The sequence below is a fragment of the Protopterus annectens genome, chromosome 2.part2, assembly GCF_019279795.1.
Source record: "Protopterus annectens isolate FY-2018-M chromosome 2.part2, PAN1.0, whole genome shotgun sequence".
Classification (NCBI taxonomy): domain Eukaryota; kingdom Metazoa; phylum Chordata; order Ceratodontiformes; family Protopteridae; genus Protopterus; species Protopterus annectens.
Window position 1 is genome coordinate 890839799 of NC_056730.1, and position 27500 is coordinate 890867298.

Here is a 27500-nt window from a genome sequence, read left to right on the forward strand (position 1 = left end):
TGTCTATTTTTACTGGCTTTTGAATGGATTCACTTGAGAAGCTCGAAATACTGAAATATCAAAATTCAGTATTTCGAGCCCATAAAGTGGAATCCTGAAAAGAGCGAAACCTCAGAAGCATGAAATTCAAAACCTCGAATACCGGAGGTTTTGAATATCGCACTTCTGAGGTTTCGCTGTGGTTATGGATTCGGGTAAGTGTGTATGTGTTAAGGGTTTTGGGTAGAGGCTGTAGTGTGTTAGTGTGTTTTTTTGCTGTGATGTGTGTGTGCGAGGAGAATGTAGCTTGTGTGGTGTTGTTTTCTGTGCGTTTGCATGTAGTGCAACCTCGGAGTTAGAATATTTAAGTAGGGGGGTGCAGGGTGGCTTCCCCCCCCTGCTTTTATGTAGTAGAGAGCATGTGTGTGTGTGTGTGTGTGTGTGTGTGTGTGGTAGAAGTGTGAAATTCAAAATCTCCGGTGTGCGAGATTTTAAAATTCGCGCTTCTGAGTTTTTGTTGTTTTAAGGTTTCGACTTTATAGCCTCGAAATACTGAATTTCGACATTTCAGTATTTCGAGGATATAAAGTGAATCCCTTTTGAATACATTTGTTTGCTTTTTATGATTTGAGTTGTTGATCATTACTGCATTGTGAAAAGGATGCTAGTAAAATGAAAAGTTGAAAAATGTCTAAAAGTTTAGAAGCCTTAATTTGCCTATTTTTAAGCAAAGGGGACATGCACACTTACTCCTTCACTCACACAGTAACTCCCTGACATTTTGTCTGCATCATCATGATATCTATTTAAATAACCTAGAAATGTCCTGCAACAAAAATTACTAATTTTTTGCAAACCTAGTAAGTAAGTCATACCCATGCACAACACTGCAGCAGATGCAATGGCTAGATTTCCAGTGCTCCCTAACTTTCTTGCAAATTAACATTAGTCCTACATTAGTCATACCTAGTGTAAACCAAATGAATGCCCAGCAGTTTAGTCTGTGCAGATTCAAGTCACTTGGACAGCTTGGATCTCAAAATCACACAATCATAACAATTTTAAATAACCACTGTGGAGATTCTTTCATTTTATTATATGTAGCTAAATTGTGTAAATCTGTTCCCCAATATCTGATCTCAGAAAAAAAACAATAAACTACCAAATCTATACCTGAAAAATATTGAGGTACTTAACACTAACTACATTTACAAAATCTTAGCTTTTCAACTGATTTAAAACAGCTCCTTTTGAGTATATTAAATTTATCTATTTATTTTATTGCATTTGTTTACTGGGAAAGTCCACTGGGCCTAAAAGAGCCCATTTTCAGTGGAGGCCCGGGGAGAAAAGCTCCCGAGATACAGAAAAATATAAACAATTAGTACAGAAGTAGAAACAGTGTTACAGATAGTAAATATAGTAACATAAACAGAATATGTACATAGTAACATAAACAGAATATGTACATAAAAGCAGGAGTCTGGTTTGTTTGATTACAGTAATATATACCGAAAATATACATTAAAGCAGAATTCAATTAATTCAATCAGAGTGGTAAAAACAGATGCATTAATCAGTGTTATTGTACCAGTATCAACAAGTGCAGATAAAATAAATATGGAGAAAGGATCATCCGTCACTAGTAGCAAAAGACATAGGAGTTTAGTAATCATATAAGGAGAGTGAAGAGGTTAGGTAATGGAGCAGGAACATAGCCAGGAAGAGTTGAGGTGATTTTTCAGTATTTGTTTGAAGGTGGTTGTGCTGCCTGTGATGTGATGTTCTTCGTGTTTCACTGTTGCAGTCATTACATTTGGGTTATCTGCTTGCAGGTAGCCCTCAGTCGGCCTGATTAACAAAGTCTTAGGTCCTGCGTCGGTTGCTGTCCCTTCTTCCATGACGTCAGGTCATCAGGGGTATAAAACCTGCAGCCGATGCCATTACATCAGTCTTTCTTGCCGTGCGGTGCCCGAAGCAGAAGCAGTTCGCAAGTGCCGGTTGGCCGACTCCTGAAATTTTCATTTTCGAGTTTCAGAACCGAAGTCTTCAACTAAAGCTAAGTACCCCGTTGGGGAAATTTTTTCTTGCTCCTTTCCGATGTCAGTAAAGTTAATAATTGCATTACTTGTGGAAAGCAAATACCTCATAAAGATTTTAATTCGTACTGTATTCCTTGCCTAGGGCCTGACCATGACATACCTTGCTGTCGGTTTTATGCTTTATTTAATCAGTGCACTATCCGGTGTCGGGACATTTTCGCTTCTAAATATTTCGGTTCTTGGTTTAATTATCCAGAAATGTCGACTGTTGGCCATCTGACTACTGTGATTTCGAAAAAACGCAAAGATAAAGACAGAGACAGGCCGCCGAGGTCCAAAACTGCCAACGACGCTTATCCTAAGCCAGTCGCCAGTTCGCTGGTACTTGGGCGCTTTCGCAGCCCCTGATACCTGCTACTTCTGATTCGCAGGCCTCTACTGAGACCCATTCAGAGTCCGGTATGCCGCGAGATGCTTCAACTATGGAACCCGCGGATGTCTCTACCTTGGATGGGTCCGGAGCCGCTGTGCAGGCACCCGACTTCTTGAGGGTGTATTCAGGCCTATGGACTTGCATATTAAACCAACGCCTCCTTCTTCTCTTAGGCCTAAATCTCGAACCATGCCTAAAAACCAACGCCTCCTTCTTCTCTTAGGCCTAAATCTCGAACCATGCCTAAAAACCTGACGCTCAGGCCACATGCTCAGGCCTCTATGTCCAAAAAACTAATGATAAGAATGGCTGAAGATCTAATAACTCTAATCAGGGGTAGCCAACCCCCCTTTCTAAGAGGCCTAGGAATGAAGTGGTTTATGAATCTTCTGACCAGGATTCTGTTTTTTCTGATTCTTCTGATGATCTGGATTTGCCCTTACCTACTTATGAGGATTCTGATGCAGAGGACTCCATTCCCTCTGTTTCACCTCCAGAAGATTTTTCTTTTGGGGAAACCCTACATACTCTAAGGGAGCATTACTACTGAGAAAGCCAGGATTTTTCTGATTCAAAAAAGAGGCTTAGGGATTTCTTACTCCTACCTCAGCATAGGCCTTTAGCTATTACTCCTGTACTAGACATTGTTGATGCTTTTTCCGAATCTAGTTCGGCCCCTGATTCCTTGCCTCCTGCTCTCAGAAAACCAGGCAGATACTACAGAGTCCCTGAGTCACACAAGTTCATTTTTAGAAATCCTATTGCAGATCCAGAGACTATTTCACAGGGGTCCAAGGGCATTAAGGCTTCTACTGCTAAAAATCCTACCTCTTCTGATAGAGACTCTAGTGCGCTAGATAGATGGAGTAAGAAGGTCTACACTTCTGCACCTTTGGCCATTAGGGCTTTAAACTGCCAGTTTCATGTTAAAGTATCAGCAACATGTTAATGGATTGCTTAAACAGAAAATGATGTTGATTCCTGACTGTGTGGAAAATAAAGAATTACAGGATTTAATGCATTCTGTTGAACAAGTTGGAAAACATACTTTGCAGTGTGGTTTTGATTAATTAGAGGCCTCTTGCAGGGCCGCTGTTACTGTGTCTGTGCTCAGAAGGCATGCTTGGCTTAAGGAACAATCAAGAGCTTCTACTGAGATTTGAACTCAGATCACTGGATTCAAAGTCCAGAGTGCTAACCATTACACCATGGAAGCAACTCGGGCAATCTTTGCCTGATCATGTTAAAACTTAATTGTTGGATGCTCCCTTAAATCAGGGCCGCCTGTTTGGCAACAAGGCTGAGGAAGTTCTTAAAAAGATGGAAGATAAAGCTAAATCTATGCAAACTGTTAAATATTTCTTACAAGTTCAACCTCCTGGATTTAGTAGGCACTATTCCTCTAAGAATTGGTCCTTTCCAGCCCCTTCCAGGTCTTCTCAAGCCAAACCCAGACACAACAAAACCCCCAGGTTTCAGTCCCAGGGGACACACAGGACTAAGCAGTGGGGGGGCCTCCACTTCCAAATCTGGTAGTAATAAGACTCCCCCCTATGGTAAACTGTCTCAATGACTTCCTTTTAAAATTTCCAAGTACTTATCAACTGACTGCCCCTTTGGGGGGGGGGGGGTTGCTCTTCATGCATAGAACTTGGGAACTCATTACCTAGGACAAATTGGTTTTAAATGTAGTGTCCCAGGGATACAGATTTCACTTCCACACGTTGCCAACACCAAGCGGGTGGCCGGACCTTCCCCCAAATCAGTGGGCAGAGGCCCAAAAACAAGTACTGTCTCTCTTAAGCATGGGGGCTATTCAGCTGGTACCAGAAGAGGAAAAGGGACAAGGTTTATACTCTAGACTTTTCCTGGTACCCAGAAAAGACAATTCATGGCGTCCTATCCTGGACCCGTCTACTCTAAACACCTTTTTGGATATTCCAAAATTCAAGATGTTGACTCTTCACCAACTACTTCCTATACTAGGCAAAGATGCCTGGTTGACAACACTAGATTTAAAAGAAGCATACCTGCACATCTCAATCAGGGAATCTTGCAGAAGATACATACGCTTCAAAGCATGCTACACGCACTGTCAGTTCTCTGCACTGCCCTTTGGCTTATCTACTGCGCCCAGGGTATTCACAAAGTGCCTAGCTCCAGTTATTGCATTTTGCAGGCAAAGAAATATTCAGATATACCCATACCTGGACGATTGTCTAATTCAGGCAGAAAGCCAAGACATACTTTTGAATCATCTGGCCTTTGTCCAAAGGGTTCTAACTTGTCTGGGGCACACCATAAACAAAAAGAAATCCCACCTGGTACCCTGTCAACAAATTATATTCCTGGGAGCAAGCTTGAGTACAACTTCCCAGATGGCCTACCTCACGCCAGAGAAACAAATTCATTTGACAACCTACTTCAAACAAGTGGCCATAAAAACCCTGCTATCTGCAAGACAAATACTGCATGCCTTGGGGTTTATGGCCTCCTGCATTCTTCTAATTCCATATGCAAGACTGCATATGAGGAAACTACAGTGGTATCTAAAAAGCCTATGGTGTCAACATTCTCAGGATCTAGAAGCAATGATTCCTATCCTACCTTGCCTACGCCTAGAGTTCTTTTGGTGGGCAGAGGCCTGCCAGCAAAACAAGGGACTACCTTTCACACCACCCCCTGCCGCCCAAACCCTAACAGACGCATCAGGCTCACCTGGCAGGGAAGTGCATTCAGGGCAAATGGAACCCAAGTCATATGCACCTGCATGTCAATCAAAAAGAAATGTTAGCTGTACAGAATGCTCTGACAGCCTTCAAGTACCACATTCTTCCAGGACAACTAATGGTAGACGGACAACATCACTGTTATGTGGTACATAAACAAGCAGAGGGGTACACATTCTTACCCCCTCTACAGACTAGCCCTGGTATTGTGGAACACAGCCTTGAGCTACCAAGTGCACCTACAAGCTCAATTCCTGCCAGGAAAATTAAATACACTGGCAGACTGACTAAGCAGAAACGTCATGGACCCACATGAGTGGAAACTGGAACCAAGGATTTTCAATATGTTAAGCAAATGGGGGATCCCAGATATAGACCTGTTTGCTTCTCCACAGAACTACCAATTGGACAAATTTTGCACAAGGACTCCCCACAAACAAGCTTGGAAAGTGGATGCTACCTATCAGTCTATGCCTTCCCCCCTCTGCCTCTGCTCTCCAAAGTACTACTAAAAATCAAACAGGACAAACCAAGGATGATTTTGATTGCTCCAGACTGGCCACGCCAACACTGGTACCCCCTCCTGCGCAGTGTGTCACAGTTATCCCCATGGAACCTGCCTCAGACTCCTTCCTTGTTGTCTCAGCAGGAGAACCAGATTCTGCACCCTCAGCTTCTAACACTGAACCTAGCAGCCTGGCTAATTACCTAATCTCTCCTGTACCATCCCTCAGTAAACCTGTGATGGATATCATTTTAAAGGCAAGAAGGCCTAGTACTAGAGAATCTTATGCTGAAAAATGGAAAAGATTCTGTGTCTGGAACCAGTCTCAAGGAATGAGAACAGCAGCGCCCAATTTACCTCAGATTTTACAATATTTAAACTAAATAAAAACCCAAAAACCAGTGAAACCAAACTCAACCAAAAAAACACTGGTGCACCAGAGAAACGGACCAAAGAAATAACGTAAAATAATTGATTCAGTGTTTTCGTCCAGTAGACTTCCATCAGAATAAAAATGTCTGCAAGACAATACAATTGCTGTAAATTGACAACCAATTAACAACTCGGTTATTAAATTCTTTAATTAATCTAGAAGAATTAGAACCATTTAAAATCTTATAAAATTTTATTTCTAAATGCACATATATTAACAATAAACTTCTATAACTTCAATTAACTGTCAGCCAAAAGACATTTAATATTAATCATATCATTCAGGCCAGGGTGAACACCAGCTCCTAACCATAACTGCCACATAGTTTCCTTCCTTTCCACTTTATTTTTCATACTACCTCCTCTTAGATCACTTTTAACATGTTCTAAAATCGAAAAAGTAAATTTTTTGTATGATCTGCACTTAACTGAATGCCTATAGAGAGCATTATTTACATCTCTAGTCCTTATAGCATAACAGTTTTCCTTTATGTGTTTGCTAAGGCTTCTTGTAGTCATTCCTACATAATAAGTGGAACAGCCTGAACATAAAGCAACATACACAATATTATTAGTCAAGCAATTGTATCTGCCATCAGTACTTCTAGTTTTGTGATAGTGTTCTAAGTTAATATAAGGTCCCTCCAGAATGTACCTACAGGCACTACAGCTGTAACATTTAAACATCCCTTTGGTTTTATGTGTAACTGGAGGTAATATTAAAGTTTCTGCTTGCTGAAGCATATTTTTAATGGTTAGATTTTTCTTATAAACAAACTTAGGTGCATCACCCAACACTACATTAAGATCATTATTACCTGTATTATTTTCCAATTACTTTGCATCACAAGCGTAATATCTTCACTATCTACAGACATCTCTATGGCACATCTAGGTAAAGTCTCACAAGCCTTCTCAGGAGGTTGTGATTTGTTAGCAATTAATCCTTTGACTAGGATAGGTGGAAAATCATATTCTTTTCTGGTCTTAATTTTGGAAGCTAAATCATCTAATAATTTATTAGGATATCCTCTATTAATGAACAACTTAGTAATAAAGGCTGTCTCTAAAGTCAGTCTCATTGCTAACCATTCTTGAAGCTCTTATGTATTGACCCTTTGGAATGTTTATTTTCATAAACTTCGGATGGTTACTTTGAAAATGTAAATAATTATTTACATATGTTTTCTTCCTATAAATTTTACTGGAGAACTTGTCTTTTTCATTCCAATTAAGTTCTACGTCCAGAAAACATACACTATTTCATGTATCACCTATGGTAAAATTCAAAAAACTGCAACTGGCATTAATTTCTTCCAAAAAAGTGCTTGACGAAATACCAGCACCTTTCATGATGAAAAAAGATCATCAATAAATCTGCAGTAAAATATGACCTTAGGAAAAATTAAGAGTTGGTAGGATGTCTTTTTCCCACCATCCCATAACCAATTCAGCAAAGGCCGGCTCTACTGTAGCCCCCATAGCTACTCCCTTTAATTGTTTGTAGTAATTTTTATTAAAAATAAAATAGTTGTTTTCTAATAACAACTCTAACAAACCTAGATGTAATTTTATTGTGGAATCACTCCAGGTGGTGTAGTTATTTAAAAAAATGACCTACAAATTCTACACCTTCTGTTTGGAGAATGGAAGTGTATAAAGAAGTTACATCCACTGTTAGCATGTTTAGCTCACCAATAGCTAAATTTAATGAATCAGTAGTGTTAGAAAAATCTCTTATAAGATCAAGAAAAGACCAAGAATCTTTAATGAAAGAAGGCAAACTTTGAACCAACGGATTTAAGACCGAATCCAAATACAAAGAAATAGCTTCGGTGGAACTTCCTGAGGCTGACAGTATCGGTCGAAAGGGTGGGTTGGCTATATTTTTGTGAATCTTGGGTATACCGAATAGTATACCCACTTTGGGTTGTTAACTAGGAGAAAATTATATAAGTCCATAGACAAATCTCCTCCATTCATTAAATAATCATACAAACAAAATTGTATATACTTATAACTTCTCTCAGTGATGTCCTAAGTTACGTCACAGTATTCTCTTTCATTACTTAAAAAAATGTCCATAGCCCTATTATAATCTGTGATCTGCATAATAACCAGCCCACCCCCTTTATCTGCCTTCATAAAGCGCAGTTCATGATCATTTCTAAGTTCAACAAAAACTCTCCTTTCTACTTTAGTTAAATTGAAAAACTTTTGTTTCGGTCCATTATTTAAAATGGACCCGATGTCCCTCTCACAAAAGCTATCAAACACTTTTAACGTTGAATGCAAACAAGGATTGTATGCTGATGGTTTATGTAAATGATTCGCTACATTCACTTTAAAATCTTTCATTATGTACCTCAAATTGTTGCATCTGTCGGCTTTTCCCGGTTAGGGGTCGCCACAGCACAACTCCGGTCCGCTAATGATTGGTAGTTAATTTTTACATGCCGAGTTACCAGCCCTGACGCACAACCTTCAACAAAGGTATGCCCATTCTCGCATGTCTCCACGCAGAAGACGCTCTAGCTGAGAATCGAACCGGACAGCGTCTTACTGTGAGGTGACAACACTACCGCAGCGCCACAACCGCGGGTATTATATACCTCAAATTAAGCTTCCTAATATACTTTTTCAGTTCTAACAAAGTGTTGGCCACAGCTGCTCATTTACTAGGTACATAATTCAAACCCAGCTTTAAAACACGTTCTTGTGTGTCCATTAAAACAATGTCAGTTAAATTGTACAATTTGTTTTCAGAACTCACTGGAAAAATCGGAGCCAGAACTACGAAAACGGCCCTGCTTCGATTCCGTTTTGATTGTGTCCTGTTGGATCTCACCCTGGAGTTTTTTTAATGGAACCCGCTCCCTGTTGTCCCGAGGAACTATTGGATTCGTTAGTTCCCATATTGCCGCTAGGCTTCCTCGGCTGCTCATGCGTGACTTCAGAACGTCGTTCTGCATTTACAGCCCCTTTATCACCTGTAATTAAAGGGCCAGTTGCATTAACTTCTGAACTGAAAGTGCTCTTTTGAAAAGATGATATATCCGATTTACGTTCCTTAAACTCTGCATTGATGAAATAGGCAGTCCCAGCTTTGTAGTCTTTAAGATCTCTTTCTATTTTACTGATTTGTCTGTCTATAACCAGTTTTTCATATTTTTCTACTGTGTCAAACACTTTGTGATAGTTGTCATTATCGCCTTGTTCATTATTTAATTGCTGTTTTATGTTCTTATCAATCTCTTCCAAGTTAGATTTTAATGCTGCTATAGAATCTTTATTTCTTTTGGTTAATAGTTTTGAGAAAGTCCAAACCTGCAGCGTTAAAAAAACTTGACAAGTTCTTGAAAGAACGGATCTTCCTTAAAAACACCATTAGGGACTTTAAAGAACCCAAGTCCCTTCGGCACAATGCTGCATTGAATACAATGTTTGAAATTTTTATTTTCCACTGATATGATTAATATTAAATGTTTTTTGCTGACAGTTAATTGAAGTTATAAAAGTTTATTGTTAATTTATGTGCATTTAGAAAATATAATTTTATGATTTTAAATGGTTCTAATTCTTCTAGATTAATTTAATAATTGAGTTGTTAATTGGTTGTCAATTTACAGCAATTGTATATATGCTTGTCTTGCAGACATTTTTATTTTGATGAAGTCTACTGGATGAAAACGTTGAATAAATTATTTTACGTTATTTCTTTGGTCCGTTTCTCTGGTGCACCAGTGTTTTACAATACTTAACTGAGATGCTTCACAAGGGCCTGTCTTTTTCCTCCATCAAAAATCATGCCTCAGCCATTTCAGCTCATTATAACACAGAACCTCCCCTCTTCTCTCATTCACTGTTCAAGCAGTTCCTCAGAGGGGCAAAATATTTGAGACCACCCAGGAGAGCTCCAACCCCAGCCTGGAACCTTTAACTTTGTTTTGGAGAAACTTGTTCTACCTCCTTTCGAGCCAGCCGCTACTGCAAACTTAAAATTTATTTCTTGGAAAACAGCTTTCCTTTTAGCAATCACTTCAGCAAGAAGGGTATCTGAATTGCAGGCCCTTATGGCAGTGGAGCCTTTCATCATCTTTCATGTGGACAGGGTGTCCCTCAGAGCCAATCCATCTTTCATGTCCAAGGTGGTATCCAGTGTGGCTCTTAATCAGTCCATTCATTTGCCAACCTTCTTTCCCAATCCACAGAACAAAGGGGAACGGATACGGCATTCTTTAGATGTGCACAGACAACTCAGATTCTACTTGGACAGGACCAAACCTCAAAGGAAATCTGAACAACTGCTGGTGGCATTTGCTGCAGGGGCAGAGGGGAAGGCTATTTCAAAGCAAACAATTTCTAAATGGATAGGCCATTGCATTCATTTCTGTTGTAAGCACCATGCAAAACCTATCCCATAGGGGATCTGAATCTACCTGTACAGCCTTTCTCAGAGGAGTCCCTACCAGGGACATCCTAGAAGCTGCTACCTGGAGTTCTGTACATACTTTCACCAAGCATTATCATTTTGCCAATTTTCTCTAAATCCAGAGCTGGCTTTGCCACTGCAGTCTTGCAGGGCCTTTTAGCTGGTCCTAATGCTATCTAATTTCCTCCTCCCAACCATAGCTTTGGGAATCTACCCAAATGTAATGACTGCAACAGTGAAACACGAAGAACCTAGTACAGTTGTGTACACGTACCATAAATGTAGATGTTCGAGTGTATTCACTGTTGCAGTCCTGGTTACCCTCCCTCCAGCTTCCTAACTTCTTTTAGCTATACCTCTACTTTCCTTTACTAGGCTTTAAAGCTTTTTGGTATATTTGCTTTTTTGTTGGGAGGTATATCATTGTATTTTTATAGTTGATTGCTACCCATTAGGGGGCACCTGACATCTGGGGCAAGAAATACTGATGTAATGGCATCGGCTGCATGTTTTATACCCCTGACGACCTGACGTCATGGAAGAAGGGACAGCAACCGATGCAGGACGTAAGACTTTAATCAGGCCGACTGAGGGGCTACCTGCAGGCAGATAACGCAAATGTAATGACTGCAACAGTGAATACTCTCGAACATCTACATTCATTGTAAGTATACGCAACTGTACTTTTCATATAGAAGGTGGAAGTGAGTTCCATAGTTTGATGACGGTGAAGGAATAGAGAAGTTGACCAGCAGGTAAGGTGGGCTTATCTACTTTTAGAAGTAGATGATTTTCAGATCTTAGATGCCTGCTGAGATGGTATTTGGCAAGTAGAGTTGAGAGAGCAGGACAGTGTGTGGGTCTGTAGATTATTTTGTGCACAATAGTTGGGTGATTGAGAGATGGTGGGGGAGTTCCAGCCATCCTAATTGTTTCAGTGACTTACAGTGGTGGGATGAGAATTTGGCCTTGGTAGCAAATTTTGCTATTCTGTTGTAACACATAGCAAGTTTGGATTTTGTAGAATTTTGGATATTAGTGAGGAGAAGGGCACCTTAAAGGAGAGAGGGTAATAAAAAGGTAGTTGCAAGAGTTTGTCTAGTAGAGAGGCTAAGAAAGTGTTGGTGTCTGTAGAGCATACCAAGCTTTTGGTGTGTGTTTTTTATGTTATTGTTTGTGTGTAGGACAAAGTTAAGGTTTTCATCTATAATAATGCCTAGTTATTTAGTGTGTGGGACAACTTCTATAGTGGTATTGTCTTGGGCTTGTATAGTGAAGAGTTTTTTTTATCAAATGGAGTGGTTTTCCTAGGAGTAACAATTACTAGTTTAGTTTTTTTTTGGATTTAGGGCAAGATGATTGTTAAGCATCCAAGATTCAGTAGATGTGAGGGCATTCTGGGTAATTTGCTGGAGTTCAGAGTTGGAATTTACAGTGCATATTATTGTAGAGTCATCAGCATATTGGATTACTGAGCATTGTGGGAGAGTGGTGTGAAAGTTGTTAATAAAGATGCTAAATAAGTGAGGACCAAGTATGGAGACTTGGGGTACCCGTGTGGAAGTTTTGAGGAAGGGAGAGTAAGATTGTTGTAATTTGGTGGATTGCTGCCTGTTGAACAGAGAGCTGTTGAACCATTGTAGGGTAGGGGGAGAAATGTGGAGGTTGGATAGTTTAGAGAGGAGGATAGTATGGGAAATGGTATCAAAAGCCTTGGAGAGGTCAAGGAAAAGTGAAGCAATTATTTTACCAGAATCCCGTGCCCGGTTAACTGTATCAAGGAAGGATAGGCAGGCGGTAGTGGTGCTGTGTCCTGGTCTGAAACCATGCTGAGTGGGTGATAAAATTTGATTTTCATGCAGGTGGTTGAGGAGTTGGGCATGGATGCATTTTTCCAGTATTAGAGAGGGGTGAGAGAATTGCTATGGGTCGAAAGTTTGTGGTGTCTGTGTTGGTGCCACCTTTGTGTAAGGGTAGAATGAATGCTTTTTTCCAGATGTCTGGGACAAGGGATTCTTTAATTGATGTGTTAATGAGTATGCTGATGGGATGAGCTATAGAATTTGCTGCTAGCTGCAGGAAGTGTGGGGGTAGATTGTTAGGGGCCAGAGTACAGGGTGTTAGGTTAAGTAAAAGTTTTTTTTTTATTGTGCTGGTGGGTATGGGGGAGAATTTTAGGTTAGGGTTAAGGGTAGACTTGTTTTCTGAGATGATTTGGTCATCAGCTGTTTTGGTGGTGGTGCTGTTAAGTGTGGGAAATGTTAATTATAATGTAAAATCTGTTCTAGTGCTACATCTATATACACTGTTTTTGCAGCTTTCTTGCTCGCTTATGTTGTGTACTACCCCTATATATGCATTCTCTGTATTCATCATGTCTGTTTCTCTAATTATCATTGTATACTAATTTTAAGAGAGTGTATTAGTAAATATGGAATTGTAGAATCCTATGTATTTACTCAGTCGATATTATGAACTTCAATTTCACTTCACTGAAAAAAATCAAATAAGAAAAAATTACAGAAGGGGAAAATAATACTTTCCTTTTGTAGTTTGTGGTGTGTTTTAAGAAATTAACCAGAGAAACTTTCTATATAGTGGTACTGTTACATAATGTGTAGAGTCTGGGTTAGGGGGGCAATAGCAGGGTTATCATACATAAGTAAAGTGATTGAGGAAGGGGGGACTCGCCTCCCTGCTCAACCATCCTTTTTCTTTTTTTTTTTTTTTTTTTTCTTCCTTCTCATTGGCCCAGAGGCTGTTCAGTGAACACTGACTTAGTAAAGTGAGCATCAAAAACATGTCCCTTTCATGACTCCAGCTTAATATAAAATGAGTAATGTATGTACTACATAAGTAACTTTTAGAAAGCTTGATTTGGAAATTAGTACCCCCATACATGTGAGTTGAGTTATCATAATTTTCAGGATTTATTAATACTCAGGCTTCATATGCTTTGGTTGCCTTAAAATGTCTAATGCATGGTGAACAAACTCGGGTACTTGCACTGTCTACTATAACCTAGATCTTTGCAAATAACACTTGCTGTGTTTCTGTGATCTCTCAGTGACTGCAGGCTGAACATTTAAACCTAAATTTTTTAGTACTCTTGACACTAGTGACATCTAAGTGTGTTTGAAAGGAAAGTTTACTATCCCCTATGATTCCAAAGTCTTTATACCCATTTATGACTAAAGACTTTCAGCTTTTCCCAGTTAGGGGTCTTCACAGCAGAACTCCGGTCTGCTCATGATTGGCAGTGGATTTTTACAGTGCCGAGTTGCTAGCCCAACCTTCAACGAAGGTACGCCCATTCACACCTACCTGCATGTCTTTAACGTCACTCGACCGCAGGGAGGACATGCAGACTCCACACAGAAGGAGCTCCAGCCGAGAATCGAACGGGAGAACCTCTTGCTGTGAGGTGACAGCGGTAACCGCTGCACCATGGCGGCTAATTTATGACTGATTAATATAAATTTATTAAGCAGAATAGTTTTATTTTGGAAAAAAATTATTAAAAAAAACTGTCACTTGTCAATGCTAAATTTAAGTCCATTATTATTTGCTCATGTTAATAACTAGTTTAGAAGCTCACAGCGGTTCTGCCGGGTTCGGTGCCTTCCTCGCGGAGAGTTGCCTTCTGTCCTGCCTGTCTGCATGTCCTCCCTCCTGGCGTGGGTTTCTTTCCGGGTGCCGTTTCCCATCATCCTCGGTTTGCATGTGTGGATTGGACACTCTGGTGTGGCTATGTTAGGTGCCTTCTGTGTGGTGTTCGGTGTGGGCTGGCAACTAGGCACCACACAATATAAATAAAACTCACTGCATTTCAATGTGAGTGATCCGGTTGTGGCGACCCCTACTAACGATAAAAAAGAAAAAAAAGAAAGAAGAAGAATAACTAGTTTAGAAATTTATTTATGTCATTGAAATGTACATTTGAAGATGAGATGAAGCCATTTGTATAACTGTCAGCACATTTATTGGACTGACAGACATTGCTCACACGACTAGTGCAAAATACCAAATTAAACAAAAGTTGGCCTAAACATATTCCTGAGCGTACCTCACACCCTGTAGGTAAGTACTCTTGACTTTCCCCCATAATAGTCGCATATTGTCTTTGTGACGTTAACCAATTCATAATCCAGTTAATCATATTCATGTCCAACCAAAGTGTTGCATATTGCATAATGAGACAGAGAATCAAATGCTTTGGCAAGATCCAAAAACACAGCTCCCAAGAGTTAAGCCCTCATTGATAGCAGTTGTGTGCTAGTCATATAATTTTTTAAGGTCCATTAGGGTTGATGTTGACCTAGATTAGTTTTATTTTTTACAGTTTATGGGGTCTAAGAGAATTTGGATAATACACCTTTTGGAACTCCTTACCTAACGAGGTGGTTAAACTAATGGGTTTATTATTTTTGACAATCAACTTATTTCTTTAGTGTAAGAGTCATATAAGATACTTTACTTTTCTGATTCAGGAACTACAGTTTAAAAAATTTGTGCAGTGTAGGAACCAGTGTTTCTCAAAATTCCCAGAGTTTTAATGAATGCATTTTGTGTCCCATTGACATATTTGTTCTTACTTTAATTTAAGCCTGGTTCATCATAGTTAGTTTTGGTCATGCATATGATTTTCATTGGAATTACAAAAGTCTTTCTTAAATGAAAAATTCATCATACCACTGAAGTATTGATTAAACAAATTTGCAGTTACTTGTGCCACAGATATTAAATTTCTTTGGTGAATTATAACTTGTATAGGATTGTGTTAGGCAGCATATTAATAGACTTGTAAATTCTTATTAATATCACCTGTCAGGCATCTAATATTTTCCTGTTTTAGACTCCGCTCAAACTGTTTACACATTTTTTTGAGAAGACTTGGTCTTGTTGGATACTATTCAATTTCTAAATATCCGTTTTTCATTTTGTATCATGTCATGATGCTCTTGTTCTACCAAAAAGGATAACATTTGTTTTTGCTTGTTATAAGGTCTGTGTAGTAATTTCAAATTTGAAATACTCCAGCATTGTCTGCAAGGCAATCACATCACACTCTGATTACTAATGATCTCCAAAAAGTTCAGTGGACTGAAATGATACCTTTTATAAAACCTAGATTGCATAGTCCTTGTGTATTTCATTTCAGAAGTCATAGTTATGATCTGATGTTCCAAGGGGCATAGACGTTTCAACATTATTAGTGATGTCCAGAATATTGCTGTTCCATGTTGGTTGTATTAACTGTGGCAAACAGTGATCTAGAATGATATCTAAAAATTCATAATCAGAAGTAAGGATACTAGTATAATTTATTAAGCCAGTCTGTTTGGGTAATTTGGATCTTCACTTAGAATCATATTATGTACATTCTAATCATTTACTTACACAGTAAATAGTTTTTATTGGATATTTTGTTCAGTGATGTTCTCCTCCTGTAGGAGGACTGTTATTTGTCATACCTTTCACATCTACAACCAGTGTGTCATTTGTAATGTCCTTTAAAGCTATGTCAGAGGCCATAGTATTATTAACAAGAAGACCACCATCATTCCTAGCTTTTCTAAGACATTCATACTTTGTATAACCTGGGAACACACTAATTCGCAGCTGTTTATTCAGTTAGGTAACTGGGGTAGAGCACTTATCCAAATGGACCCATTTCACTCTCAGCTCAGACAGATATAAATGACAATAGACAAGCAAGCTAACAAGAAGTATGAATACAAACAAAATGTTGTGCTGATTGCAATGCATCTATAACTAGTAATAAAGTACACGGTACATAGTGTAAACTTTTAAAGTTGCACTACACTATTCAGGTAGTCTGTACCTTTACTCAATGAATACACTATTCAGGTAGTCTGTACCTTTACTCAATGAAAACAAGGAGTCAGTTCAGCTGTTACGACATTTACTCTGCATACGAAGTAGACATCTAGTTTAACAATGAAAGATATACACACATAACAAAACCGTACATCGGCTTACAGCATCAGATCTGTAAGGATAGAAAAATCAAAGTCTCTCATACAAAAAAAAGTCCCAATCTTTATAGTGTCTTTTCTGCCTGTGTCAGCAGTTTAGAGAAGTTGCCAGAATAATAAGTCTTTCTTTTGAAGCTGGTCTGCTGGCAGATTGTTTTCCATATTTCAAACATTTTGTTCCTGAAGGATAACTCCTCGGCCTTGCTCTTATCTTGCAAGTCCTGTTGACGAGACACAGCTGCATACAAGAGTTCGTCTTGACCTGCTTGTAGATATTAAATTTCATAAACTGCATAGTTTATAAAAGATAAAATATTTTACTTTTGACTCCTAATAACATTGAATGCCAAGCTATATTTTTTTGCCAGGTGCACTCTACAAACTGAAATGTAGAATATTTATTTTACATTTTCAGAATAAAATCCACTGAAATCCATTTTTAACCTGTTCGTTACTCTCACAATTCTCTCTTTAATTAAAAAACGGAAAATGACCGTCCATTTTTGGCTTCAGTTGTACACATTGAAACCTTTTCCAATTTACGTAGGTTAACCATAATAATTTGTTGGATTCTATACGTTTTCCACAAATGGCAACTTAGATAGCAATTCCAGATAGTTAATATGATTATAATGCCTAACACTACTACTACAGGATGTATCAACCAACTTAACAGGTTTGTTTCCTGATTTTGACCAACCAGTAAATATATCCCACCAATTGTGAGCAGTATCTTTTTTGGTCTTCAGCCAAGCTAAGTAATTTATCTTTTGCAATGATGCTTAATGCTTCATAATACAGAATACTTTTATTTTTTTCCCCAAGAGTATCTTAGTATTGTTCATTATGTTTTTTAAAGTATCCAACGATACGGATATGTTGGAAAGCTGTATTAAGTCATAACTCCAATTCTTGGAAGTATTTACTTCTGTGGTTTCAGTAAACGCATAGCTCTGATTGTTGTATTTAAGGAAATCAACATGTGATAAACATCCCACAAAATGTAATTTTATATTATGACCTACATCTTGATCTGTAACCAGACAAATATGCTGAGGAGCCACTTCTATAAACATTTGAAAAGAAGAAGGCATAATGGTCCATTTGCATAAATTAACAGAATGCTGCGATAATCATGGTTCATTTTGAGTCTGTGTACAAATTTTTCCCCTCATATCTATATGATTACCTTCAAATTGTGGTAACCAATACTCATACCTTTCTGGTACAAGAAATTATCATAGGTAATACCGTAAAATGACACACAACAGTGGTATCAGTAACCTTATAGTGTGAGAATTGCCCTATACAGTACTGTGGAGTATAATATGTTACTTCAGTAAATAGTTTAATCCAATCTGTATCCATTTGTTAAACAGTTGTCGCCAAACATTTTCATTTTGTAACATTAGTTCAATTTGTACATTATTTTTTTTTTGAATTTCCACATACAAAGATTGCATAGTGCATTTTGTCCAATTTACAAAAATTGTCATAGTACCATCAGATTTCAGCTGATGTAGCTGCATATAGCATCATAATTGTCTAAAAATTGCTGCTGATAATTTATATTGTGCAAATGTGTTTTCCATATTTCTGGATTCCAAGATGTTTGTAAATGTACAATCTGAGAGAGATCTTCCCCCACTACTTTTAAACGATTAGTTAGAATTTTAACGTCAGCTGCATTAATGACTCTTAATGCCTGTGCCTAGGCCTCCTAGCAGAGTATTATACCAAGTTCTTTTATTTTGCATAATACTGCCCTGGACTTTTTTCTACAAGAGTACATTTTTCTAACTCTCTTTGCAGTCCAAACTTAGTTTGGATCTGCAGCAAATCATGCTGCAAATTCTGAGCTGAAAATGTCTGTATGGCATGTACTGCATTGGTTTTATTTGGTACACCAAATGGTGTTCTGTAGGATACAGTTGCATTTTTTTGCTGCCTTTTTTGCCATCTGATCCGCATAGTTATTTAACTGAAAAATTTCATTTGTAGCTTTTTGATGAGCTTTTACCTTTAAGATACTGTAGCAGCCCACAAGGGACTGACTTTGAACCAAATTTTAAATATTCTGTAAAACAGAAACATGCTTGAGTGGTTTGCTCATATTATCAACAAACCCTCCCCTTGCCCATGTAGACATATGCAGCCACAGAGAATTAACTACATATGCACTGTCTGAAAAAAAAATTCCTCCATATTCCTTGAAGTTAGATAAGTAATACTTATTTCCTGCCTTTATTGTAACTTGCTTGACACTAAACTGCTTGACTGATGTCATTAATCAGTTTATTTAACTGAGTGTCATTTACCAAAGCCTGTATGGTATAATGTGGCGTCTGCACTATGTCTTTGGAAAAAGCTGTTGGGTATTTAGTTTGTTTTAAACCTCAGTAAATGGCCAAAAGTTGCTGAATGCATGGGTGATATTCCCTCTCAACATGTTATCTTTCTACTGAAGAATGTAATGGGACATAAAGTAAAGTATTTTCCATTCTAGCATTAGAGCCTTGAGGCCACAGTGTGTGTTGGGTCCAACTGCTGCCTGTAACACAAAGACGTGTTAGACTTGGAGCTACTAATTTTGTAGCCTTGGCCAATGCTGCCTTTAAATCACAAAAAGTCGTAATTTCCTTTGGTCCGCACTCCAGAAAGGATAATTCTTTCTGGCTAGAAAGCATGTCATGACATGAATTGTACATTTTCACTTTTAACCTTAAAACCTGCCTCCTGCAGTGTTTGAAGGACCTGTGTCACTTTAGCTAAATGCTTTTCTTTTGTTTCAGACACAGTTAGTGTAAAATTGAAAGCATACCCTTCCCCCTGTAATATACAGCATTTTATTGCAGTATTGTTTATTTACTTTATGTTGTGAGAATTGACTGTATGCTTGCCCTTTGGCTGTTACCTAGACTGTGACACTTGGGTCTTACACATTTGCTTTTTGATTTGATTATTTTTACAAAATATTGTAAGAAACAAAAGAGGTATTGACTTAACTAACACATGCTTAAAACACATATTTACATGATTTACATTTGCTGTTGTGTGCCTTTTGCTGTATTTTAGGTGAAAAGAAAATACATGCATGTCAGTCTTGTGACGTCATGTGTTCATTGTGTTTAACTACACTCATTTGATTTTTATGCCCTAGAACTGTTTTGTTATTACTATTTAAGTGCCTTGCTGTAACTGAATGAAAGTTAGTGCTGTTGTACTCTTAACTATTTTTGAAAAGGTAGAATAGTATGTCGTAAATTATTTATCAGCGTAGTTAACTGCTGTTGCTTTAACTCTTTACTAACCAGATTATATTTGTCAGTATTCTGTTCTGCTGACTTTAAAGCTTTTATGCACTTCTGAAAAAGTGTTTGCATATGTTGTCTGAACGTTTTGAACTCGCTCTGACTGTGTCTTAGAAGTTTATTAAATCTTTGTCAGTTCACCATGAACCTCGTCTCTGGTCTTATCTATTTTGAAATGTGCAGTGGTGTTATGCCACTTTTGCTGTATATAAGCCATGAAACGCTGAGGGATAAAATTTCAGAAGCAACGCTAAAGTGTTATCGTTTCATACAGTGCCTACAGTTTACAGTTTAAGAACCCAAGCTTCAAATTTAAGCATGTTATTAACAATACCCTTCTGTTCATCCCACTTAGGGAGAGTTTTTAACATCTTAGACTGATGATAAACTTCAGCAGAAAAAAAACAGCTGAGGCTATGACAGGACTGGTGAAAGTTTGTAGTGCTTTAGATTGATATTTTTCTAACAAGGCTTGTAATCTTAAAAGATCTTGATTAGCTAAATCTGCTACTCTAGCAGCCTCAGATTCCTGTGCCTCTAATTGAGCTCGTAATGTGTTAGTCTCCACCCTTGCAACAATTACGTCATGCTGTGTGTCAGCCAGTTGCTTGTCATATTTTTTTGCAAACGGACAATTTTATTTATTAACCTTTTTATTATACAAATAACTTTACTGCCTTGTTCAATAACAGTTTGTGTAAAGGTCCTAATTTCTTTCTGAGAGACTTTTAAAAACTGTGAAAATTCCTTTGTACATTTAGCAGTGTCAGTATGCATTTTACCAGACTCATTCTATTTATCACAATAAGTCTAAAAGTGACCCATGAGGTCAAGATCTTGCTGGTTGCTAACTTTAGCAATCCAATCTTTAATTTCTTGCAAATCATACTGTAAAGTACAAACTTTGACATCTGCATCACCGTTTAATAAATCTTTTGCAACAGGATATATAGAAACAGGAACCATTGTCTGTGCTTCAGGCATTACTTTATCCTGGTTGTGTTCCAGGTTTTGTACAATACGCTTATGACAAGGCATGCAAAAAGTAACATTTAAATAACAGATTTCTGTACATTCTGTGATGCTTCTGCCTTGCGTAGTAAAGACTTACAGGTTCTAACATGCTGATTATGCTATGTATTTAAATAGTTACACCTATTTATGATTCAGATACATCAACAGTGAAATACTTAGTGCACTTCTTGGCATTTTCATGAATTGCATTCATTTATAAAAGAAAAACAGAAGAAAATATTTACCACAGATGTTCAGGACAAGGTGGCCAGTCTTGACCCGAAGACCAGTTGTGGGAGGATTTCTCTGCTGTCTTTCACTAGATGCTGGTGAAGCAAAGTCCGATAGTGCGACCTGCTCTCCGTATGTCACCAACTGTCTGAAGAAGAATTACTCTACTGCCCTGTACTGTGCTGCAGTGTTTGTCCTCCAGTCAATGGACAAAGTTTTAAGAAAGAAGAATCAACTCCTCAAAAAAAGTCTTCGTAGGAATGTCGCACTGTGAGAGGCACCTCTGCAGGTCACCTCACTGGTTGTTTTGACTGGTCTGGTCTCGCTACTGTAAAATTTAAAGTTGAACTACACTGTTCAGGTAGTCTGTACCTTTACTCATTGAAAACAAGGAGTCAGTTCAGCTGTTATGACATTTACTCTGCATACGAAGTAGACATCTAGTTTAACAATGAAAGATCTACACAAATAACAAAGCCGTACTTCAGCTTACAGCATCAGATCTGTAAGGATAGAAAAATCAATGTGTCTCATACAAAAGAAAAAGTCCCAATCTTTATAGTGTCTTTTTTCTGCTTGTATCAGCAGTTATTTGCCAGAATAATAAGTCTTTCTTTTGAAGCCGGTCTGCCGACAGTTTGTTTTCCATATTTTCAAACATTCTGTTCCTAAAGGATAACTCCTCAGCCTTGCTCTTATCTTGCATGTCCTGTTGACGAGACAGCTGCTTACAAGAGTTCATATTGACCTGCTTGTAGATATTAAATTTCACAAACTGTATAGTTTATAAAAGATAAAATATTTTACTTCTGACTCCTAATAATGAATGCCAAGCTATATGTTTTTGCCACGTGCACTCTGCAAACTGAAATGGAGAGAATATTTATTTTACATTTTCAGAATAAAATCCCCTGAAATCCATTTTAACCTGTTCTTTACTCTCATAGTAGGACAGTAGGAAGGGATGGTAAAAGTAAAGAAAAGAAATGAGAGTTAATAGTGAAGGGATAGAGCACAATGTATAAAAGACAGCAAAAATAAGGACATGCACAAATTAACTGTATACAATATATATACTGTAGAAGAGATGTCACATATTCGTGTGGGGAAATTGAAAGACAAATGTGCCTGACTGGTGAAGGTGAGCGTGTAGGATTAGGGGATGTGTCCAGAGGGAACGGATTTGCAAATAGACTCTGATGATATCTTTAATTTGAGCACAAAGTGATGGTTACCACATGAGGTCTTTAAGATCTGTAGGTAGAAATTTTCAGAGTTTGAGGCCAAGGATGGAGAAGGCATGGTTAGTGCGAAGCAGTCTGGTTATGGGACATTGAAGAAGTGGACCAGAGTAATTAAGATTCTTTAAGATGGTAACTGTGAGGTTGTCTGAAGAGGTTGGAGGCAGTTGAAGGGCAGGAGTGTTCTTTGAGGAGCTTACAGAGTTGTAATTTGAGAAGCAGGTTGTCATATTGTTGGGCAGGTAACAGAATTGACTTTATTAAGCTTGATACAATGATGCTCCTTTCGAGAAGAGAAGGTAATGAAAGTATAGAGTTGCTTATAGTTTGGATGGCAGTGGAGTTTTTCGTGAATGTTGCTGTAACCTATTGCATTCTTGGGTGGTCTGGTGAGAAAGGGTAACATTTTATATGACCAAAATAGGAGGGAAATTTCTTCTGTATTTGTTCTAGATGAAGGTGAAAGTTCAGTGCGAGATCAAGCCACATTCCAAGGTATTTGAAGATGCCTTGATTTAATAGGGTTATCAAGATGGTTATGTACAAGGAGTGATTGAGAGATTTATTTAATATATTTTTCCCTGATTAGGGGAGGTATCAAACAGCATCACTTTGTTTTGGAAGTGTTCAGCATTAACTTTTTGCTAATCCATTTGGTTAGGAAAGGAAGTCCATATATAGTTGTGTGTCCTAGGTGGTTAGGTGCGAGTGAAATAAGACCATGTCTTTAGCATAAATAAGACTGAGAGAAGTGAGAGAGGTCAAATGGTAGTTTTATTAATGAAAATGTTAAAAAGGGAAAGGGAGCCACAATAGAGCCTTGAGGGACTCCTTTAAGGAGAGGATGAAAGCAGAGAGGGTGTCCTGAAATTGAACAAAAGTACCAGTTGGAAAGATACTGTTTAAACCAGAGAGGTGTATCTGGCCTAATTCAAATTTCTGTTTGATGAGTTAACAGAAGGCTGTAATTCCTTCTCCTTCAGCCATGGTTTCCATGGATTTCTCCCTCCTGGGGTGGTGGTGGGGGCATTTCAAAGGGGGGACTGTTTGAGTCCTTGTCTTCTGCAGAGGCTGACATTCACATCAATATTCTGGAGATGAGCAGTCCTCCTAGTTTTGCAGGCTTTCCAGGATGTCCTCCCCAGCGGTGTGATTGCAGTATAGACAGACAAAACATCTGTTATCTGGTATCTCAGCAAACATGGCAAACATGTTTTTTTCCCTCTTTGCCTGGAGGTCATGTGTGTTTAGCAAAGAGCGATCTCTCAGTGGTTTGTGGTGGCAACATGCATCTCCCAAGAAATTACAGCTGTCTGTTCGACAGCATCGGCAGGAGCATTTTGTTGCCCCATAGGTGGTCCCTAAATCCGACAGTGACAGCTCAAATTTTTAACTCTGAGGCACTCTGTGTTGCAATCTGTTTGCATCCCTGTCCAACATCTAGTGTGACAGCTATTATGCCCTTGTTCCCCCTCTGGAACAGGCACCCAGTGATGCTCTTGACATTTGCTTGGCCCGTGGGTCTCCTTTGCTCTTATCCTCAACTTCCCCTATTAGTGAAGTTTCTTCAGAAAGCACCCCATTGCAGAACCTCAGTGATCCTCAGCACCCCCTTTTGGACTTGTCTGGTGTGGTTTCCCTTCATATGGCCTCTTTTGAAACACTTCCCTTGGGTGTTGGATCGTATTCCAGATTTCCTGTCTGATCCAGCTGGGCTGGACCCCCCTCCCCCTGATCTCCAGTCCCTCAAGTTGACCGCATGATTTCATAATTTCCCTTGGTGACCAGGTTTTGCAATGTGTTTCATATGTTGTCTTCTCAGAAGGAATCCACTAGAAGAGTCTATACCAGTAAAAGGAAGAGATTTGTTTTGTGGGTAGAAGTTGTGGGACTTGATCCCTTCTCTACCCCCCTTGGCGTCCGTTTTGGATTTCCTAGCAGAGTTGTTTGGCTCAGGTTGTAGCTTCTTTCCTATCAAAGTTCAGATAGTGGCCATTTTGAGCTTTCATATCAGTAGCGGTAATATGTCCTTGTCTTCTCTCAAGGTGTAATAAAGAAATTCACAGGGTGAAAAATCAGACGCTAAAAACAAAAATACACCCCAGAGTCTAGTACATTCTGGCCAAACAACTCCCTTTTTTAATCCAAAAGGTTTAGAGCTTTTTTCCCAAGAACACAGGAACTTCATCAGAACTCAGAAAAACATGTAGCAACCATACACATATTTAAATAAACTCATTCAAAGTCAAGTGATACTTTACAGCCAAGAGGAAATACAATCCATTTAAGAAGTTAACTAATCACTTTGATTTAATCCAAAGTGTAAAAAAATGCAAAGTAACTGAATAAATTTATTATGAAAATATTATAAAAGTTAGAAGATGAGTGGTTGTAATTTCAAGATACATGTCAAAGAAATTGTATCATTTGAGCCTAGGAAAATCTGTATACATTCAAGTCAACTTGCCACCCCAATTCCCTCTTTTCCAACACATCTCTCCATGGTGCACCCCTTGTGTTTCTTTCTACTTACTTGACCACAAAAAATAAAAAATTGTGTGTTTGTATATTTACAAACATGTTTAAATAATGCATTTGTGATTTTCCTTATACTAATATCTGGTATATGTTCATACATATTTTCTCTCTGTTTTGCCAACATAAAATGAGGGGCAATGTTAACATTTGGCTACATAAGCCACCCCACTCGAGTTGTAGTTAAGATGACCCATGAGATTGACTTTATGCCCCTGTACACTAATATTTTCATTCACAAAGAATGAAGGGACACTGGGCACAAGAATCACATTTAATTGTGTGTTTTTGTTTTTGCTGGGCACAAGAACCACATTAAATTATGCCTTTTTTTTTTTTTTGTCAATATTCCATAATTCCTTTCCTTGTTGTAACAAGTCCTTAAGCTCTCTTTTTAGGAGGGGTAGGTGTTTTAATCCTGCTTTTTTGTACAAATAGTTCACTGAAAACAAACCATAGTTTGTTAATCGAGAGGGTATCGATAGAATACACTGTAACTATGGCTTTCTCAAACTTATTAGCCTCATTCTTAACTTAATCGTCACCACGGGTATCAACACCAAAAATCAAAGGTACAGATGCCCCCATTTTCTTTTTGTGATGACATCACTCATAAGCAGTCTAACAAAGCCCAGGGGGTACCCTCTATAACATGTTAACCCATTTCTCACACTTCCACCATAAATGTATCCCACTCTGATATCCATCCTGCCCAATCTAGCAATTTAACAGTTGCTCTCTTGGTGTTTAGGATGGCAGTTAGTATAATGAAGCAAAGAATTGGAATATGTTGTCTTCCTGTAAATGTTTGACACTTAAAATCCTTCATAACTAACACATCCAAATAATTAATAGAGGTACCATCCACCATTTTAGTAAATTTTAACAGACTATTAAATAAAACATTTTTCCACTGTGCCATGACAATATTAGTAAATATAGATGCACATGCTGCCCCCATTAGTATACCTCACTTTTGGTGAAAGAATTGTTTTTTAAAAATCATCATTATTAGTTAAAACGATATCCATTTGATCAGGCAAAGTCTTTGCCTCCCTGTCATCAAGCCCCGTGTAACACAGACATTCATAAAACAATTCCATACCTAATGTCTGGGATATAACCGTATACAAATCCTTCACATCATTGTTGCAAAAAGCTAACTAGTCAGTGTGCAGGACCTTACAACACTAACCCCCGGACTTGTTATTCCTCCATGCAGGACTAGCTTAGTCCTGCTTGGAGGCGGCCGTTTAGGAGCAGGACGGCAGCGCGCGCCATGCATGTTAATGAGGTGCACTGCCTGAGCTCCTAATGTGACACGGAGTGTGTAAGAGTGCAGGGGAGCGTGTCTGAGAGCAGAGCTGTCAGAATATACACGCCCCCGCAATGAAGAACAGCATAAAGGCCCAAGAAATGAGCGAGACCGCTCATCGGAGACCGCATATCCCCACCAACATTCCCCTTGTTGTACAACAGCAAGTAAACACAAATAAAATGAATAAACCTGTTTAAAAAAAAAAAAAAAAAAATCTGATTAAAGCTAACCATAGGTGCGCAGGTGTGCCCATCACGTAGCTAAGGTTAATGCAGCTTAAATGGCTGAAGAGGATAACAAGGAAGATGTATGCAAATGAAGCAGCATTACAATAGTGTAGTGGGCGGAGCATTCGCCTTACAAGCAGGCATTCACAGTTCGAGTCCCACTGCAGCACATTCCATTTTCAATGGCAAAACACGTTATGACCAATATTTTTGTTGCATAACTCACTAAATAACGTGTGTGTGTGTGTGTGTGTGTGTGTGTGTGTGTGTGTGTGTGTCTATATATATATATATATATATATATATATATATATATATATATATATATATATATATATATATATATATATATATATGTGTGTGTATATGTATATATATATATATATGTATATATATATATAGATATATATAGATATATATATATAAACTGGAGTAGTGCATTTATATATAAACTGGAGTACTGCAGTAAATGCACATGTGAGGTGTCAGTGTCATAATGAATAAAGCACCAGTAAGTTAAGCACCAATATGCAGTAGTAAGCATATTTAAGTACTAGTAAGCGGGTTTAAGCCCTTTTGCGCAGGTGTAAGCAATGTGCACACAGGTAAGCAATTCTAAAGCCAACTCTGTGTAAGCATATGTAACCGGAGGTTAGCATTGCTTACCCTCACGCAAACCCACTTACAAATGTTGAAAAGTGCCTTAATCACTCTGTATCCAACGGCCCTTGTTCTGACCATCAATAAAATAAACAGGCATGTGTCTCAAACCCAGGACCCTATACACCACAGTCACAGTAATTAACCATCAAGCCATCACAGAAGAATGAGGTATTGGCAAACAAGTCTTCACTATAGTAAAACCAAACTGAACCTGTGAAAGGAATCACTGTACAGACATATGTGCTTTAACCCACTACATAACATAGTATGTGAACTGGAGTAAAGCAGTAAGCCCAGAAGTCAGTTGTAAATGTAATTATAGAGTGTTGAAGTCCCCAATAAAACACAAGGACCCCATACAGTGTATGTACACATGAATCATGGATACCAGGCCTACATATAAGGTGTA

At 38.4% G+C, this 27500-nt stretch overlaps 1 protein-coding gene and 1 non-coding gene across 2 annotated transcripts in view; one reads left to right on the forward strand and one right to left on the reverse strand.

Annotated features, from left to right (window-relative positions):
* DCP2 (decapping mRNA 2) overlaps positions 1 to 27500 on the forward strand; it is a gene marked incomplete in the record, with an annotated part of 579459 nt that overhangs the window by 45520 nt on the left and 506439 nt on the right.
* On the reverse strand, positions 3599 to 3670 carry TRNAQ-UUG. The gene has a single exon. It is a non-coding gene; the product is annotated as a tRNA-Gln (tRNA).